An 18,211-nucleotide genomic window follows, 5' to 3' on the forward strand; every position below is an offset into this window, starting at 1 on the left:
CTTAGAAGACACTTTTCCATGATTCTAAATGGAAGATATCCAAAAATGGGCTCAAAGTTACTGTTTCAGAGTACTTAAGGTTCTGTTGGGATTGGTTTTTCGCTAAATTTGGAAATTTGGTAAAATTCACACGTTACGAGCTAGTCTCTGTAATCTATAACTCAATTAGAGTTGCAAGTAATGTTTTTAACAGAAAAAACGGATCAAGAATCGGAGTTTTGAGCACCGAGATACGGTAGCTCAAAGTTAGGGAAAATTCAAAACTGGTGAACAAATTTCCAGATTCGAGCTTCCAAATTTGGGACTTTAGTTAGGTATCGAAATGGATTTGGATTTGTACAAAATTTGGCAGTATACTACTCCTATATGAAGAGTATCCCTCTATCAAATTTCATGGAAAAATACCTTCGGGAAGGTAGTCACTCAAACAACCAAAGTTTCAAAAATCCTAAGACAAAACTGCCTTGAGCCTTTGGTTTTCCATTCCAAACATTTGGTCAAGGAAAAATTCCTCAAACATGGCTCATTAGTGTAGGCAAAGCCTAAGGAACGTTCATGGAACATTTCATAAGTGTTTAGCACCAAAATATTCAGTTAGCAAGTCTACACCAAGCCTTGCATCAAATCTGTCCAAAAGTTAGGGTTTTCAAGAGCAGGGCAGGTTCCGTATTTTGATCATAAATCACTCAAATTAACTCAGAATTAGGCATGATTTATGGCTTTGGAAAATACATTCATAGAACTATAATTTCACAGAAGAAATCATTTTGAAATTCGGCACACAACTAGCTCGAATTCGAGCCACAAGTTGCAGCTTCAGCATTTTGTTCCAGGAAAACAGAGGAACAGGACAGCCGACGTTAAATGGTTGGTTCGGCTCACATACATGGAACCAGAATGTGAATTTTATTCCTTCGGAAAGGTGGGAATGTCTAGTTTCAAATGCCACTGATGGCACTCGATTTCGACGTCGGAGCACAAAGTTATGGCCGAAACACGAAAGCTGGTCAGAGCACTACGGGAACAATTCCAGATTTACTAGCTTTGTGAAATCGATTCATTTGACCCAACAAACCTCAATATTTTTCAATGAAATTTTTTACACCATCTATACATCATATATAAGTCATCACAACCTCAAAATTCCGCAGAAATAGGTACGTTCAAAGCAGGGTCAGAATTGGAACTTTTTACCCCATGCATTTCTTGAAGTTTATACTAATAATACACCATTAATCTACCATTTTGAGCACTAAACCAACATTAAATCCATCATCAATCATCACATCAGCCATCAAGACAAGGGTGAGAGTTCATAGAGCCCACCTTCCAAATTTTCCATCAATAACAACCACCCATATGAATACAAGAGCTTAAAGGTGTTAATCAACCTCCATAAATCAAGATTAGAGTGTTGGATCATTACCTACTTTGGTTGATGAACTAGGCAGGATTTTCGGTCCTTAGAAGCTCCAAGAAATCCGTGGAAAGCTCCTTGTTTTTGTAGCTAGATGAACTTCCCAAGTGTTGAGCTAAGTGTAGTTAAATTTTGGTTGAATTTGGTGAAGGTTTGAGCAAGATTTGGAGATGAAATTTGCAAAACTTGGAGTTGTTTTGTTGTAGCTGATGGTTCGGTCAAATGAGAGGGAAAGAGGCGTGTGATATGCTGAAATAAAGCTTCTAAAGTAAGCTTAAATGTGTGGCCACAATTCGCCGAAAGTCAACTCTCTCTCGCGCGTGTACGCGCGCATTTTGGGCTCGATTCTTTTCGAGTTTATTTCACTAGTGCACTGAACCTCTAATGCACTTATATTCATATAAATATTATTCACTCTTAATTGTCCCAAAATAATGGTCTAAAGTCCCTCAATTAATCGCGCGCGTGAAACGCGTATTTCCAATTTAGGCGCGATAAAGTGAAACCTTCAAGAAATTCTTGTAACGATCGTACCACTAACTATCACTTGAGTACTTAAACCTAAAATTACCTATTTTAGGACCATTGTATATGTCTCCAAATTTCCGAGCTTATTGTACTCCCAATTGGCTAAAGTTTTCAGACACGTTTTCACTATTTATATCAATCGAGTTTCCAAAAAATTAATTTTTTGAAACGAGTTACTTTAAAAATATAATGAAGTCATAACTCCATGTATTTAAGTCTAATGAGGCTATAAAATAAAAATCGAAGCAAATATTCGAATAAATAATTAAATGAGTAAAGGTAGGAGTCGAAAAATAATAATAATTTTTTTTTTACGAGTCCTCACACGTTTAATCTCTTCTTCTTTATTCTCTTTTATTTTTTCCTCTCTCCTGCATTTGTCTTTCTTTCTTTTCTATCTTGCCCTCATCTCTTCTTTCTTTCCTCCTATTGCAGGTGGGTCTCAGAGTTTTCTTCAGTTTCTATAGTGGTCTGCTCCGACAAGCAATTAACCCGAAGCAACAATAATCTCTGAGCGCAACCACTCTTCATTCGATGAATACAAGTCAGATACTTGAAAGAGAGAGAGAGACAGGTATAGGGCGAGCACCTTAGATTGGTGGAGGAAACGTGTAGAAATGGAATGAGGAGGCGAAGGGAAGAGTTCGGCATGTTACAAACAAGAGATAGAGATCAACATCAAAAGCTTTCCAGGATACTTATTGACCATTGACAGGAACATATATACAAACTTTGGATTCGAAAGAACCAACACCAACCAGGTCAGATTTGATCTTCAGCAGCAAGGTGTTCAGACTAGAAAGCAACTACCTGGCCCTTCACTTCCAATCAAGCATGTCTAGCAGCTCGAGGACCTCTTCCTCTGAGTTGGCAGCATCGTCAAAAACATCGATGATCCCTTCATTATTGCCGTTATCAATATGCTCGAATCTCATAAACAAAAGGGTAGCTAGGTGAAACATCAAGGTAGTCACTCAATTTCTGTATCTGTGCTTGTAGTGCGCAAGGATTCCAACAAAGTTGCATGCATAATTGACAAATCTGTGTTTGACTATATAGATCGGACAGCTATTATATTTCTGTTCAAACATGGAGTTTCAACTACTATGCATTTTTAGAGCTGCACACCCACCACAGGCTAGCCAACATTGGTAACTCCTTAAATTTGTCTATTTACTTTCTTTTCTATTTTTTTCTAATTTTTAACCAATCTGTCCTTTTTCTTTTGCCCTCTTTGAGATGATCTGAATGAAAAAGCTTCAAACCCTACAAGGATCAGAGTACCATACTCCCTCGTATCCGTTTTGGTGTTTGATATTTAGATGGTCGTTATCTTAGAACATCAATAGAAGCTAAAGTAGTATAGTGAAACATATGTGATTTTCTTTATTTTTCCTAATTATTTCATTTCATATGGGGTTTTTCCCCTAAATTTTCTTGAAAGGAAAGAAAATAAAAAGCCATTCTTTTTTCCCTTTTATTTCCTAAGGTTTTTTTTTCCTTAATTTGAACTAGGATCTACTTATTTTTATAAATTTGTATGGACCATCTGATCATCTTCATTTATTTCCCTTTATTTATTATTGGTATTGTTATAAATTGAGTGCTTAAACTTTACTATTGCAGGTTCGACTGTAACAATCCTAATAGCTATATTAGCAGCAACAGTAATCCGAGAAAGAAAGATAGATTATTTCAAGTAATGCCACCATCGAGCAACAGTTACTTTTTTCCCCTTTTTTCCCAAATCATTGGTTTTACGTGTTCAATTTATTTTTTATTTATAAAGTTTAAATTGCCAAATTATCTTGAGGATATTTTTTGTAATTATGAATTTGTCTATAATACTGGAAGCTGGTAATGTGTTATTTCACTTTTTTTTTGGTTAGAAAAATATGAAAGTAATCTATTTGGAAAAGTCGGTATAGATTCTACTGAGGCCTTTGTGAAACTATGGTGGAACCTGTTTCCTTTTTTGTAAATTCTTAACTCTTAAGGCAAGTGTTAGGGTAATTGGTATAAAAGATATGATTTGAAAGCTATATATTTGTTAATGAATATTGATAAGATGAAACTTTTGAAGTAAGTTTAAGGGATAATCCTGAATCCTGTGAAATACTTTTCTGTCTTCCTGTAATCGTGTGTAATTTTTTAATTAAGAAACTAATGTGTTTGCAGGTTGAATGCTTAACTGGGTTTGAAGGTTTTTCTAAGAGTCTTTGTTGTAACTATTTGGGTTGATTTTCTAAGTTATAATGTTTGGATTTTTGGTTGGTAGCAGTGATACTTGGGAGTGCATTTCATGAGAAAGAATCACCTAGATTTAGGTTTGTCTCTTTCTGTATTTCTTCTCTGTTTGAACAATCTATTCCAATTCTTGCTTATCCAGCTAGCTTCTTGTTTTATTTTTAATACTTGTGTTGCCTTTCTTTCTGTTGTAGATATGAAGCGATTGTAGAGTTGTAAATCACCTTTTTGCCCTACAAACACTTATTCGATGGCTCCAAGCAGATTCAAGCACCACACTTAAGTTCAAACAGCCTAGAGGCAATATTAGTTTCTCCACGAATGGCTTTGCCATCATGTTACCTTTATATTCTTTTTTACAGCATAAAAAATCCTAAACTTTAAAATGAATATGGTTATGCATGCATGTAGTCTTCTATTCCATGCTTCTACTTTATCTAGAATACCTTGAACATTATTTAACCTTCCTTCTGTTTATTTTTGTTATAGATCTTCCTCTGCTAGCATGCTTGTTTTCTTTATTTCACCAGTTTGGAGATGAGAAAATTTGGGAGAGATGCTCTTACTTCTGTGTGGTTTGTTTGCTTCTTTTTCCTGAGATTTTAGTAGCTTGGCTTTTCTAAAATACATTTGAAATTAATGTAGTGACTGTAAGTCTTATAGGGGAGATCTTTCTTTGTTTCTCTTCCTGCAATAACTATTCAAATGTTTTAAGCATTGTTCTCCTTTGGCTGACATTTTTCCTTTTGTTTGTTTGAACTTATGGTTTTTTATAAATTGTGAAGCATAATTTCTAATATTTTTGGTTCTGTTTCTCTATATTTTGAAGTTGTGGTTGGTTTGCCGAAGGGAAGTTGCGCATACCAAGGGCGAGGGCAACACCGTTGTTGGCTTTGAACAAGTGCTGATGGAGATTGCTCACATTCATGAGAAGATTAATCGCTTTACTTAGGTGGTAGTTTTGCTCTACCTTATGTTTTCATGAAAATCGCAATTAAGAACTTAAAAAGTGTTTGAGGTTGTTGGCTGCAACATATTGGTCTTGTCATTTTTCTCTTTTTAACCGGTACAGTCGATATCAGAATTGAATGATGTATTCTAGCTTGTGGGACTGACGAATCTACAAAGGATGAAAGTTTTGCAAATTAGCTCTGTTACCTTACATTTTGGAGTTTAATCTAGAGTTGAACAATGTTACATTAGGATTTTAGATAGCAGAATCTATATTCATTATGAGGCTTGATATTTGATTTGATTTATGCATGTGGCTATCCTAATTATGTCCCATTTGCTAAGGTATTAAACATCTATTGTTAATTTCAAAAGTTTTTTCATGTACTGATTCAAAACAATTGTTCTTGATGTTTCTTGTTACTGAAAAGATACAAAACTTTTGTGAATTTAGATATTGTACTTTTACTTCTGCACGAGTTCAATTTTTTGCATATCTTTTAACTAGAAAGTAAAGAAAATTTAACCTGTATACTGCAGTCATGTGGCATAAATTGGCACCCTTAGTATCATTTTTGTTTAGTTTTTTAGCATTAGGATGCTGGTCTCATCATTCTATGTGGCAGGTTGGGGACAGTGGATCTGCATTTTAGGGGTTTGGTTATAGAGATATGAGGTTCTACGTACTGATAATGTTGAGTTTTGAAAAATGCAGATAAAAGTACTTTTAGGCAGTATTGGTAAATGCATCAAGTCAGAAATGCAGGACTATTGAGAACATCTTTTAATTGACCATGGCACCACCAAGATCAAGTTGATAGAGTTGACAACTTATTGCCTTTGCTTAAGTTTCACTTTTGACTCTAAATTCCAGTAAATTAAGGTCATGAATTTTGTATCTAAGAGGTCTAATGGGTTAGTGGCATTCTTCACTATCGGTGCTTTGAGCATTTGCTTGCAATTAGTGATAAAGTGCTCCGGATAATGGTATTGAAAGATTGGAAGACAACATTATTGTTGCATATTTGTCTTCTTATTGATTATTAATGAATTTATGCTAAGTTCTGTGCTAATTTTTGACCATGTACAAGAGATTTCTGTCCCTTGCTTGCTCACTGATAGGAGAGCTTTTGATATGGCTAGCCATCCAAACTATGGAGTCTCCGGTTGTGGTTGCTTTGGAGAATTTAGAGACTTTGGTTGGGGTTGCTTTGCAGCTATGCAGACATGCCAGTGCCACAGTTTTTTCAATTGGAAAAGAAAATATAGATGGTTTTAGAAAAGAATAGCACAAACAAGTATAATATTTGGATGATGGCCGGGATAAATATATTTTCAAATGGCAAATCCTTTTGTTTGATCCTGATTTAAGAAAACTATATGCTCGTGACAAAAGTTGCTTCAGGGATTAGGTTATTATTCTCAAAACATACTATTTCATTATACTTTTGGTTTATAATGTTTGTATCAAATTCACAATGCTTTGCTACAATGACTTGCATGAAGAACAAATAAGTATATACTATAGATAAAGATGTACAGACATAGAAACATTGACGAGTGCTTTTATAATTTATGTTTAATTTATAAACTTCTTCCTGTATATATATTTCAACAAGTTATAATTTTGCATATCCTTGCATTCAACTTGAACAGTTTAGCCTTCAGGTCATTTCAGGGCTCTTGCTGGTGCCATTGACTCTTGTGCTGACCATCTTTGTGTTTTGGCATGTTTATCTTATTCTGCAAAACAAGACCACAATAGAGGTTTGCATTGGTGGTGATAGTAATTTTTTTTCATCTATCTGGCATCTGATCAAGTCTGATGAACACTTCCTACCTTTTTTGCCGTACAGTACCATGAAGGTGTGAGAGCTATGTGGCTTGCTGAAAAAGGAGGTTATCTGTATTCACATCCATATGATCTTGGTGCTTATGAGAATATGATATCAGTAAGTTGTTTCTCTCTTCTTTTGTTCTTAGTAGCAAATAAGAGAGTCTAGAGTAGGCATTTCATTTGGCTGATCAAATTAGGCTTTTTGTGCATAGAAGTTTACTAACTAATACTGTAGATATCATGGTACAACATGCTCTCCGAGATATGGTCTTAGCTTTCTAGGCATTTATACGTGATTTACTTGACTTGCAGGTTTTAGGACCACATATCTTTTGCTCGGTATGTCCCACCTCAGAGCAGATTGGTTCTGGCCTTCGTTTCCGCGCGGGAGTTGATAAGTTAGCAGGGATATCATTTTAGACGTATGTAGAGCTTGGAGTTTCAATAATTTTGTACTGCTGGTAGTATTGGAGGAAAGGCAGCAGGTCCTACATCATTCATTGATGATAATCAAATTCTAGTGTCCGCGTGTTTTCTTTTTGGAAATACAACCATTAAAAAAGAGTTTGTCTTGTGTAGCTCCTCCTTACACTCCACGTTGTTGCAGAAGTAGTCAAAGTTGACTGGGCTTCTGAAGCAGTCAGATGTAAAATAGGACCCTCCTTCTTATGACTTTTTTTTTTTTTTCAAAAGTACAGTCCTCATGCAATCATGTACAAATGACTGAGTTCCAGGCTAACTCACAGCAACTTCAAGTAGAAGAGATAGGCCAAAAATTGTAACTTAAAGATGTTGTAATATTGTGATTCTCAGGAAGTGTATGAACCATAATTGATTTAATTGATGTTTTGATTGAATTTTTGCAAAATTTAGGTCCCGACTCTGAAATTGGAGAGTTTTATATGGGGCTTCCATTTTCCTTTGTTTGATGAGCATCTGAAATGTGATTGATGAATGCATTATTACTAGGAGGCATAACCGCGCGATGCGCATTGGAATGAATAAAAAACATGCCCAATTAAACATAGATTCATGAAATAAGAATGTTTGGTAGATAATAACCTTTATAGTTTATCAAGAATAAATATTCTTTAGGAGACTTGAGATCCTTGGTCTCATATTTGTCTTCAGCTAGCATTTTACCTAGAAGAGATGACCGCTGGCAAGTATTCTTCTCAGGAGTTGTCATGGCCGCAACAACAAAATAGTTTATCAAAAAGGACCTTATCAAAAAGAGCAGCCTTTATGGGTGAAGCCAATGCATTTAACTACTTCCCAGTCCTACAATCTCCCAATTTAAGATAGTTTCTTGGCACTCCACCAGCTTTTCTAAAGCTGCTACAATCTCTCAGTCCTGCAAATACAAAGCAACAAAGGAAATTCATAAATCATGATATTTTCCAGTTTATTAGTAGGAGAGAAATGACTGTGAGTAAAGAAATATGCCACCATCAATGAATTACGGAAAGATCTGAAAACAGTTCAACAATCTTAGAACTCTTTGCGTCAGTGAGATATTTCTTTATATTTCAAAATTTTAGAACTCTTTTATTGTTATCCAATTCAACTAAAGAGGAATTCAAAAACTGTGCCCATATCATTTTAATTTCATTGTTCAACTCGGTTAACTCATAGTCAACTAATATGAGAATTCAATCACTTTTTTTTTTCAAGCTACTATAATCACAATTGGATCAATATTGCTATATATAATGAAAATGCCTTCAAATTTAGCTTAGTATTTCCCTTTTTGTCCTGTGAAGCATAATATATACTTGTGGTCACACTCTATGTTTCTACACTTCATGAAAAATAGTAAACTTGATTTTCATGTTAAACAAGAAATAGAGTGAGATAAAAGAAGAATTTCCCAAGTTCCAACAAAAGTAGTTCTATATCTCGACAGTACTTTTTCTCTCTTATGACGTACGATATATTCAAATCATCACATCCTACGCTTCTACACTTCATGAAAAATATTGAACTTTATTCTCATGCTAAACGAGTAATAAATATTAACTAAAAAAGTATTAACTTTAAATCCTAGCAGTACCTTTCTATATATCTAAATAAATATTCGTACTATTTTTGTGAAATGATTTTGCCGTCTACTTATTCATGTATATTTATGCTTAGCTGTGTACACAAATTATTAACCAACAAACATTTTTGTTCCATGAATCCACATGCTTAAAGGGGCATATTTTATATTTATCCCAACGCGCAACGCGCGTTTTATGCCTCCTAGTTAGGGAGATATAAGGGAAAAAATCCGGAGAAAATGTACAATACAAGCAAAAAAAAAATCACAGAGAAAGTGTTCACCTTTAGAGAACAATCTTCACATTTCTTCATGGTTTAGTTGATAGTCTAACCTCTCAACCTGTGACAAAAAATATGAAACTTATCAGAGGAAGAGAGAAAATTTAATCAAGGGGGAAAAATGTATACAGAACAAAAAAGGAGAAACAGTGGATTTGAGAGGAAGATGAAAACTCAAGAGAGAAGAACAGGAGGAAACCATGAGAAAGAAGCTTCTGATACAACGGGTTGACGGATTGAGGTGATTGATGTGAATTGACCAGCTCTGCCACTCTTCAGCCAACAGCTTTGTTGCAAAAGCCAAGAATTGAGAATTGAGGGAGACCTCTGCTTGCTAGTTTACCCGGTGGTCAAAGACCTGCACAAAAGGAAACAAATAAAAGGAAAAAAATGCGCACATGGAGCACTACCAAATTTTAGTGGAACACTTCCTAACAAACAACAAACAAAGAAACAAAAGGATTGCTAAACGTCTGAGCAAACAAAAGAATTCACGCGTGGGAACGGACGACCATCAATTGGAAATTCACATGGGCGGACGACCACCAATCAACCAATAGCAACGTGCCACGTCAACAATCACAACCCAATTGAAAACAATGGCATTCCCCAATAGACTAGATATGTTAAAAGGAAAGTATGTATTCTATTTGCCAGACTTCATTGTTGTTGTAAATTTGAGGAACTACATTGCTCAAGTTTCGAGAATGAAACTTTTATAAGGAGCGAAGAATGTGATACCTAAGTTTTTTTGACTAATTCCTTTGTTTATTGCTGGAAAAAAATCGCAAGAATATTAATATGATATTGGAGTGGTATGGAACTATGCCTACCGTGCATAATATGTGACAGCCCCACCTCACCCTAAGGTGAACCAAAGGGTTCAGCGGACCGCCTGCCCAACTCTCGCCAGGACTACGGAGTCGATTCACCCAAACCCAACATAGCACGCGCGATAGGACCCAAAGAAAATGAACAAGCAGAAACTACTAAGGTGAGAACATGCCTACCAAACCATAAAATCATAGTCTCAACCGAATACATTTAATAGACAAGGTTAAACACTTAAACATATATTTACATTGAAGTCTTGAACAATTAACATACAGTGCGATCCGAGGTACTCATACTACACAAAATACAATTAGGGTTTCATTTTCAAAAGAATTTAACAACATGACATATATACTAGCTTGACCCTTTTCTTCCAAAACCGTGATTTTCAAGTTTGTCCCCTGTAAGGAAAACAAAGGCAACAGAAAGGGGTAAGCTTACGCTCAATGAGGTACCAAACATATAGGGGTAAAATCATGGCCTTTCACGTTTAATCAATCAGATACATATACCAGATATAAAGGAAAGCATTTAGACACAGTGATTCAAAGGGAAAGGATACAAGTGGCTCTTAGGAGCCAGATTTCCATTTGCAGTACTTGATCCGAACCCGTTGACTCTCCGTCAACGTAAATAGAACCAACATATCCGTAGACCCCACTTTACACCAATTTCCGTCCACCAAACATACCCCTACCGGGCCCGAACTTCATTCAGGAACAGTAATGGTAATACTCGAGTATACCGGAATCAAGAGTCTTAATACCTAAAGATTTCCAAAATAGACTACCGTGGTTCGTTATCTAATCGACCAGGCCCTTGCCGGCCCGACTTGAGTAACTAGCCACATGATGAGAATATAAAGACCAAGACCCATTCAAGCACATGGGGAATTGGAAGATTCAAGTGAAGAATACTTGAGTTTAATAGGATTATTTGATTTTCCTCGTTGATTTTGGTTATTTCTCGCTTTAGAAAGTCTAGGTAATTAAGCTAGTTTAATTGCGGCCCATTTATTAGTAAGTGAGGCCCAAAATCTTCCTTAAGTATGTAGGGTAGTTTGGTCAATTTTTGGATTAGGGTTAATGCTTGTAAGGGCTATAAATAGCCCCACTTCCTCTTTATTTTGTGACCAGTTTTTGACTATTAAATACAATTAGTGAGTTTTCACTTTCTCTTTGGCAAGAGAGTTGCCTTTGAATACTTGAGAATCTTCTCAAGTTATTCACCCGAACTTATCAATCGAGTATCTCCTTGATTGTGGCGTTCTACTACCTCCAATTTGGTTCGTTAATTCGAGTAGTTACGGGTTGAGATAATATCAAAATTGTTCGTGACTTCTAGGGATTAGTTGGGTTAAATTTCCGCTGCCTAAGCCATGGAGTTTTGGTTGTCTAGATCGGGGTTTCACATCAGTTGGTATCAGAGCTAGTTGACAACCACCACGTTATATCTTTTTTTTTTTCATTTATTTCGAGTCATATATGTTTATCCCAATCTGTTCGTTTGTTTAGAGCAAAACAAAAAAAAAAAATTTATTACTATTCACAGATACTGTTCACCGATACTGTTCACCGACACTGTTCATATTTACTGTTCATACGAATAAAAATCTGTCCAGCCTTGTTGTTTGTGTTATCCAACTTGTTTACTTGGTTTTCAAATCTGAATTTTGGCAAAACTTGTTGGAATTTTGTGAATCTTGAAGAGAACTTACAATAATCTTGAGCTTCTTGAATTCTTGACCACAATCTTGAAATTTCTAAAGTTCCTGATGTGACGACCCCACTTCTCCCAAGGGCGAACCCAAGGGTATCGGCGGGCCGCCTGCCTAGCTCGCGCCATGACTCAAAACTTAAAACAATAAAAAAACCAGAAAATTCAAAAGAGTTCTAGATACAAACCCAAAAGAGTTATAATTACATTCTCCAAAAGTACATGCTCACACTATTACATCCTTATAATTACCACTAAAACCAAAATGTAGACCCTAAGGAGGGTCCTTGTACAAACCACCCAAAACTAAAACAAAACAAACATACTATAAGTCCAACTATTACAATCAAACCTAACTATGCTAGTGTGTGTGACAAAAGTCCCCGCGTCGGCCCCTGCTAAGGAAAACAAAAGGAATGGGGTAAGCTATATACTTAGTAAGTAAACAGGGGCAAAAGCGTAAATTCACGTAGCAACAATTACACAATAAGAGTAAAGCAAAAGCAGAAAAGAACAACATCATATAATAAGGATACGGGTGGCTCCAAAGCCAATTCATGTGCCATGTGTGATCTCCTGCCGACACTCCGTCGACCGCAAATAATAGTCCGTAGAACTTCACTTGTACACCCACCGACACCTTATCACCCTCACTGGCCAGTCACCTCACAAACTTGCCCGGGCGAACGAAATCACAAACTTGAGCTTGAGTCACAAGCTCGGGTCACAAACTTGGTCACCTTCTCGGTGAACCGGATTCACAAAATTGGTTCATAACATGAACCTACAAACTTGGTGACCTCAGACCAAGTTGGACTGACTTCGACCAAGCCCTAACCGGCTCGAATAGTCCAAACAGGTTTTAGATCGGGCCCACGAACTCACAAACTTCACAAAATTCACAAACTTTACTCGAAAGTCGCCCCGAGCCACAAGCTCAAGGGTTTTGGTTCCAAAAGGTTCATATACATATGCCAAGTACAATTATACATTCAAATTAGGGTTTAGGTCGAGTGCGATAAAGTACACCCTCGCCTAAGTACCCTTTTCACATATCTCAAACACATAGCAAAGAAAACACATCAAACTGGCCTGAATACTTACTCAAAACGGAAATAGCAAAAGTACGAAGCTTGAAAGTTGATGGAGTTCTCTTCCTTTTGGAGCTTGAGAGGGCCGGCTATGGTGAAGAAAGAATGAGGAAATTTTAATGAATTTTGAAGATATTTAACCTTTGATCAAAAGTCAAAAAATGAAATAGTAATTCATAAATCTTCTCCAATGAAATGGTGACACTTGTCACCACCATTAATGCCATCCTATCCTTTCTTTTCTCTCTCACATCAATCAAATCTCACCCTCTACTTATCTCTTAATACCCGATAAATGTTACACAGTATCCGGAACTTAACCTTATTGGCCGAATTTTTCCGAACTTTTCGCACTAGTGGGTCCCACGTCCAATATATATTCTTAATTTTTCAAAAACTATCCAATACTAGAAAAATCATCTAAAAACTAGAATTACTCATAAAATTCACCAAGAAAATTTTCTTAAGCCAGAAAATGCAGAAAACATGCCATTAAAGGGAAAAACCCTAGGAAAAACATTAGGGGAATTTACGGGTTCTCACACTCATTTTTTTTTCGGGGTGTCACACCTGACAACTTCCTTGAACGTTCTTGAAAGATCTTGGAGTTCTTGGTTGTTATTATTTGTGGATTTCCTTGTTTTGTGTCGTGGTTGATAGTTGTAGTCAAAAAAAAAAAAGACAAAAAAAAAAGAAGAAAGAAAAGAGGAATTGGTTGGCAAGAGAAAAAAAAAAAGAAAGGAAAGAAAGGGGCAACCGAATTGTTTTGAATAGAGAACCAAATCTGATTTGTGCAATCTTTCTTGGAGTAGAATTTGGAAGTTACCAAAAGTTGTTTCAAGAAGATTACCAAAGGTTGTTTCAAGAAGGTTACCAAAAGTTGTTTCAAGAAGGTTACCAAAAGTTGTTCAAGAGGAAGAGGATTTTCAAAAGGTTTCCAAAAACTAACTTGTTTCCAAAATCAATTAGGAAACTAAGTAAAGCACTTGGATAACTCTTTGTACTCACTTGGACACTCTCTCTCCTACCTTTTTAGGAAACTTTCCTAAACTCTCTCATCCATTTTTTGGAAACTTTCCTATATTCTCTCATCCATTTTTAGGAAATTTTCCTAAATTCTCTCATCCATTTTTTTGGAAACTTTCCTAAATTCTCTCATCCATTTTTTAGGAAACTCTCCTAAAATTCTCTCATCCATTTTTAGGACCTTTCCTATATTCTCTCATCCACTTTAGGAAACTCTCCTATATTCTCTTCCTAGATTCTAGGAACACTTTCCTACATTTTCTCCTACATTCTTGTGATTACACTTGTGGAAAGGTTGGTAACGGTTGTTGGACTTGAGCAGCATTTCTCAACTACCTAACCCAACAAGTAAAGGTATTTGGTAAGTCCATTAGAGTGACATCCATATACACGAGTGCGAGTGGATACACGTAAGGGAGCGTGAAAGGCAATATCTTCGGTTTCGTTGCTAACTTTTTGCAGGTTCCCTCATACGTCATGGCGAGTATAAGACGCATAAAAGTTAGCCCACAACATTGTCTTCCTGATCCTAAGGGAGTCAAAGAAGTGGCATTACGTGATGTAGATGAGCAATTGGACCTCGTCAAATCTCAGTTGCTTGGTTGGTTTTATACTCGTTGCGGTGTCAAAGATAAAATTTGTAGCTTGGCCATTGATGGTAGTTGTGAAGTCAATCTTGCAAGTGCTATCATGGTTGAGAAATTAAATCTTCCAACCATTGATCATCTTCAACCATACAAGTTGACGAGCACTCATAGGGATGTTTGGGTTACTAAACACACACTTGTACCTATTCAAATCGGCAAATATGTGGATGAGGTGTTGTGTGATGTAGTCCCAATTCAAGTGACACATGTGTTGTTAGGCAAAGCATGGATGTCGAGACGAGAAGTTAAAATTGATGGACATACTAATAAGTATTCCTTCTTATTTAATAGTCGTCGTCTTGCACTTGTATCACTTACTTATGACCAATTTTGTATTGATCTAGCATGCATGAAAAGTGAGCTTGAGCGTTATAGAATGGAGAAAAAGCTAGATGAGGGAATTGTGCCTGCAGAGGTAAAAGCCGAGGAAGTTGAAAGTAATGAGATAAAAGGGTCAGCTGTTGAACTAGAAAAAGAGATGGAAAAATCTAATGAGATGGGTGGTAAAAAGGAAGAAAGAAGAGAAAGTGGGCTGATCTTGAGCAACCCGGTGAAGGCCTATTATTTTCTTAACAAACTTACCTTTGCTTTGTTTAGTGTTTCTTCTTTTATACAGATCAAGCAAAGGCAAGTTGAGCTGATCTTGGTGTGTTCCAGTCCAAAATCAATTGTAGACGTTGCAAGCCTCCATGGAGTTGGTACTCCAAGAGTTAAACCCCGTTGGTATCCATTCATGGAACAATGTCAACTCAAATCAGTCCACACCAAAGGGGAGTTGATTCGAGCTCATCTTGAAGGGAACACTCCACATTTTGGGGATGGTTGTGTACCAAGGGTTCGTTTAAAGAACAAGTACCTCAATGACCATTATGATTTTTGTCTTGCTCTTAGTCCACATGAAGCTCCAACATCACCAAATCCGCCTTGGTGCCTTGCAAGTGTGTTCGAGCCCGAGTTCGATTTCATGGGATACACTTCATACCACTTTGAGGACCCTTACCTCATGACCACAAACGATCAAGTTGAGCATACATTGAAGATGGTTTGTGAGATTCAAGGTTCGACAAGGGTTATTTTCCAACTTAGCACATGGGCTTTGAATTGGATGCCATCTGTAGCCATCATAACAAGATTGAGTCGAAGGCATGTAACTCGTCTTGTCACCATTCGTGCTTCAATTTGTGGGCAAATTACTTTTAAGAGGAGGGGACTGATGAGAATATAAAGACCAAGACCCATTCAAGCACATGGGGAATTGGAAGATTCAAGTGAAGAATACTCGAGTTTAGTAGGATTATTTGATTTTCCTCGTTGATTTTGGTTATTTCTCGCTTTAGAAAGTCTAGGTAATTAAACTAGTTTAATTGCGGCCCATTTGTTAGTAAGTGAGGCCCAAAATCTTCCTTAAGTATGTAGGGTAGTTTGGTCAATTTTTGGATTAGGGTTAATGCTTGTAAGGGCTATAAATAGCCCCACTTCCTCTTTATTTTGTGACCAGTTTTTGACTATTAAATACAATTAGTGAGTTTTCACTTTCTCTTTGGCAAGAGAGTTGCCTTTGAATACTTGAGAATCTTCTCAAGTTATTCACCCGAACTTATCAATCGAGTATCTCCTTGATTGTGGCGTTCTACTACCTCCAATTTGGTTCGTTAATTCGAGTAGTTACGGGTTGAGATAATATCAAAATTGTTCGTGACTTCTAGGGATTAGTTGGGTCAAATTTCCGCTGCCTAAGCCATGGAGTTTTGGTTGTCTAGATCGGGGTTTCACATCACCACAGGTGTTGAGCTCAGAGGTCACAGAAAGGTCGTTGGATACCAGTCTCCAAACGATGTCCGAACAGCCTCAGATACAGTTAACAGATTATACACAGTAAATAGGCATATGGACAGACAAGAGAACGAGTGTGATAAAATACACCCTCGTCTCAAACAGAATAAACAGATAGTGCAGTCATTTAAATCGCAGATTGCAAGGACAGAAATCAAGTTAAGCAGCAAATGAGGGGAGTGGTACACTCACCGGTTCAAGTACAGATACTTCAAAAGTTTTCACTTCAAACTGGCTTTAATCGCCAAGAAACCCTAAAATCATCAAAGTAAAACAATTGAAGGTTTCACATCCAAAATCGAGTAAACGGAATGCACAAGTGAGGCCCAACTACATGTCGTACGCCTTTCCAGGTTAAGTACTAGTACAAAAGAATAAAATATGAATTTTGAGCAAAAAGATAACAGTTGGTCCTAGGGTTACAAACAACCCCCAAAACCCTTCATTTGTACTAAGATCAACTCAATTGAAGGAATCGCGTAGCCCTAAAATTTTGGGCAGCATGCCCTCTGTATTTACCTATTTTCCCATCCACTTATGGCTTCATTATTTTTCTCAATCAATCCCAAAGTCATACGCAATATAAATTCATCACAACAGCCGTTCAATAGGCTCAAAGTCATTCAAGTACAAGATTTAGCTAGGAAAATTACCGGAAATGAGCTTTAAGCTAAGGAACCAAAAAGGCAGATTCACCGCTACTTAGCATTATCGGACATAGCCGAAAGTACGCTTATTGGATTGAAGTGAAAGTTTTACCGTTTCGAAGCTAAGACAGAGGGCTATATCTTTGATGAAGACTACTTAGTCCAGTTCTCATCCTAACTAGGTCAAAGTTACCAAAACAACCCCAGATTTTCCAGTTCGAAGCTCACTGTGAAATTCAACTAGCAGTCCTGATGCATTCAATCATATCTCAGCACACACAACTCCGATTCAAGTAATTCCAAAACCATGTGAAAGCTAAGATACAAGGCTATAATTCTTAAGAAGATATCGATAACAAAATCAGTAGTATTCCCGGTCAAACTAACCAATTACAGAAGCTGATTATCAGTTTTGGACAAAAACAGGGCAGCAGGGGTATTTCAGTCTTTTCACAGGCTACGTTGCTTCGATTGGGCTAAAATTTTGCAGGCAACTATAAAACATCATTCTCTACAACTTTCATGTTTTATACTAAGGCCAATTCAGCCTCTAACTAGGGGTAACAGTACCGGGTAGAATAGGGGAAATTGAAACCCTAATCTGGAATTTTTCGAAATTTTCTGCAATTAGCTACAATTTACGCACTATACCTTCATTCTAAACTATCCCAAGCCATCATCCATGGCCACACAATATTCAATATATAAAAACAGAAAAATCAAAAATAAATATAAAATTCACCAATCTCTACCAAAAATCAATAATTCTTCCACAAAATCACATCTTTAACCAACACAAGTCATCAATTTAACATTATCAAGACCAAAGTTGGAATCCCTTAGCTACTCACCTTGCAACCTCAAGAACGGAATCTACTTAGCACCACTTTCTTCCAACCCACTTCACCAACTACTTCAATACTACTAAGAGACGGATTTTTATGGAGCAAATCAAAGTTTTAATGGTTAGACAATAGGATTGAGCAAGATTGGATGAAGAAAGTTGGAGGGTTTTCTTTTCTTTTCTCCTTGAGAGAATCGGCCAAGAGAAGCTTGAAATGATGATGATTTTGGGTCAATTTTGATTAATTGGTAAAGTTGGTACAAAGGTCAAA

The 18,211-nt window shown here is 36.7% G+C and overlaps 2 long non-coding RNA genes across 2 annotated transcripts; both read left to right on the top strand.

Annotated features, from left to right (window-relative positions):
* The first annotated feature begins 2,825 nt into the window (after positions 1-2,825).
* Positions 2,826-4,311, top strand: LOC140015061 (uncharacterized). Its single transcript, XR_011821819.1, has 3 exons — positions 2,826-2,911; positions 3,005-3,096; positions 4,227-4,311. It is a non-coding gene; the product is annotated as an uncharacterized lncRNA (long non-coding RNA).
* A 2,468-nt stretch (positions 4,312-6,779) lies between these two features.
* Positions 6,780-7,820, top strand: LOC113711032 (uncharacterized). The gene is made up of 3 exons (XR_003453067.2): positions 6,780-6,910; positions 7,000-7,095; positions 7,293-7,820. It is a non-coding gene; the product is annotated as an uncharacterized lncRNA (long non-coding RNA).
* Positions 7,821-18,211: the final 10,391 nt, after the last annotated feature.

The sequence above is a fragment of the Coffea arabica genome, chromosome 10e (genome assembly GCF_036785885.1).
Source record: "Coffea arabica cultivar ET-39 chromosome 10e, Coffea Arabica ET-39 HiFi, whole genome shotgun sequence".
NCBI classification, from domain to species: Eukaryota; Viridiplantae; Streptophyta; class Magnoliopsida; order Gentianales; family Rubiaceae; genus Coffea; species Coffea arabica.